Genomic DNA, 2,879 nt, shown 5'->3' with positions numbered 1-2,879 from the left:
GCCACACCTCCACGCCTCACGCCCCGCCTTCGCCCCGCCTTCCCACCGCCCTCTCTGCGCCCTGGCAAGACCCGCCCCCACGACCGCCGGCCCCACCCCTAGGCCGCCCCGCCCCACCCCAGGCAAGCCCCGCAGCTCCAGCCGTCCCCGCCCCCATTCAGAAGGCCCCGCCTTCCCACCGCCCTGCCAGAGCCCCGGCGGACCACTGTGCCCACGGCCGCCGGCTCCACCCCAGGAAGGCCCCGGCTCCGCCCCAGGAAGGCCTCCGCCCCACCTGCCAGGCCCCGCCCCCACCTGCCAGGCCCCCCCCACTGCCAGGCCCCGCCCCCACCCGCCAGGCCCCGCCCCCACCCGCCAGGCCCCGCCTTCCCACCACCCCATCCGCTCCCACTGGCTGGAACCCAGCAGGGTGCCGACCACTGGGCAGTCCTGTAATTACAGGCACGCGCGACCACGCCTGACTAATTTTGTATTTTTAGTAGAGACAGGGTTTCTCCATGTTGGTCAGGCTGGTCTCAAACTCTCGACATCAGGTGGTCAGCCCGCCTCGGCCTCCCAAAGTGCTGGGATTACAGGTGTGAGCCACTGCACCCGGCCTAGTCAAACTAACTTTTAAGTATAAAAATAGCAGACTGTCAGGCCGGACGCAGTGGCTCACGCCTGTAATTCCAGCACTTTGGAAGGCCAAGGCAGGCGGATGACTTGAGGTCAGGAGTTCAAGACCAGCCTGGTCAAAATGGCTAAACCACGTCTCTACTAAAAATACAAAAACAGCTGGGCGTGGTGGCGCACGCTTGCAATTTCAGCTACTCAGGAGGCTGAGGCAGGAGAATCGCTCGAACTTGGGGGGTGGAGGTCGCAGTGAGCCCAGATCGCGGCAGTGAGCCCAGATCGCGGCACTGCACTCCAGCCTGGGTGACAGAGTGAGTTAAAAAGAAAAAAAAATTAGCAGATTCTCACCAATGTGCAGGAACCCAGAGAATATTGTTCCCAAAGTCTTTCCTGAGGAATTACTGGAAAATAAGCTTCAGACAACCAAAGAGACTAAAAAGACATTGACATTAGCCTGGTGTGAACATTAAAGATACATTTACATGGAGAACCAAGAGAAGATGAGGAGTAAAAGGAAGAGTATGGAGTGTAATGGTGACAATCACCAACAACATGGACAAAGTACAGCTATAAATGGGAGAAAATGGTGTGGGCATATCTTTAAAATGTGTGTGTGTGTGTGTGTGTGTGTGTGTGTGTGTGTGTTTTGTTTTTTGTTTTTGTTTTTGGCCAGGGACGGTGGCTCAGGCTTGTAATCTCAGCACTTTGGGAGGCCAAGGCAGGTGGGTGGCTTGAGGTCAGGAGTTCGAGACCAGCCTGGCCGACATGGCGCAACTTCATTGTAGGGAGACCCCCTGAAACTATTGCTACGGAATAAAAGATGAAATGCTCCTGATTATTGTAAATACAAAATTGCAAGCAGGATTGTGTACAGACAATGCCAGTTTGGACTGCCAGAATGAGCCAATAGCACGTGATGTGCTTCCCCCTGCAGAGAGCCTATGAATGGACTTGCAGTCAGGGAGGTTTTACATTACCAAGATTCCTATCCCAGAAAAGCAGATGTTCATAGCTCTGGGAATGGAATGTGACCCTTGTGGAGAGCCTATAAATGGACGCATGGGGGGCGCCTCTCCATATGGATAAGCTAGGGCTATAAATGCCCTCATCTTGCCACGGCTCTTCTAGGCCTCTTTAGGGTTGAGGCATTCCATTCTGAGAATTTCTGGTCTAACTGGTTGTCTAGCTTCCTGTTTCCATGGATTGTTTGTAACCAGCTTTCGTTGCAATTGTTACTGCTGATTAATATGTTGCTAATTATAGGTTATGGAAAGACTGTGTTTCTGTTTTAAGGCTCTGTTAGAAATTAGTGACAAACACACTACATTGTAAATTCTTATCTCTGTATACTGTACTTCTGTATACGAATGACTGTACTACTACATACAAATGTTATGTTAAAGAATTGCTTCATCCGCATGTGACCATCTCACCTCATAATCAAATGACCCTAAATCCCTCACTAATCTACCCCCGACCTCACTACACTTAATAATAAATGCTGGTATATCCAGTGCATTGTTGGCACTGAGGGACCAGAAGGCGGTGACCCCTCTGGACCCAGCTTTCACTATCTTGTGTGTGTCTATTATTTCTCAACCTGCCGATCCACCTGGGAACAAAGAGAGAGCCCCGTTGCATTGCGGGCTGCTGGCCAGATCCCGCAATACTTCATCTCTACTAAAATACAAAAATTAGCCAGGTGTGGTGGTGGGCGCCTGTAATCCCAGCTACTTGGGAGGCTGGGGTAGGAGAATCACTTGAACCCAGGAGGTAGAGATTGCAGTGAGCTGAGATCACACCATTGCACTCCAGCCTGGGTGACAGAGCAAGACTCCGTCTCAAAAAAAAAAAAAGTAATAATAATAATACTAAAGTAAAATAAAATGTTTTAGAACTGTTTTTAGTGATAATATGGACTGGTAATGTTATATTTTTATTCTAAGAATGTTTTCGAACATGGTACAAAGCAATTAGTAATTATGTGATATTCAAATACTATCATCTCCAGTGGCCAGAGAACTGATTTCTTGGTATAGGGAAAAGGGGTTACAGATGTGAAATAGAAGAGAATGAGTAACATCTTGTCTCCTGAATTTGAATCAGAAATATCAGTATGTTTCATGAGGCATCTTATCTTTAAAAAAATACACAAATTCACATATACACACACATACAAACACCTTGTAGCTGTGTACTTTGAAAGAGTCTTAACAAAAACATAAAAGCTTAATCTGATTGGCACTCTAGATGCAATGATCAATTTA

The sequence above is a fragment of the Pongo pygmaeus genome, chromosome 23, assembly GCF_028885625.2.
Source record: "Pongo pygmaeus isolate AG05252 chromosome 23, NHGRI_mPonPyg2-v2.0_pri, whole genome shotgun sequence".
NCBI lineage: Eukaryota > Metazoa > Chordata > Mammalia > Primates > Hominidae > Pongo > Pongo pygmaeus.
The sequence above is the reverse complement of the archived record's forward strand: the minus strand, read 5'-3'. Positions refer to the sequence as shown.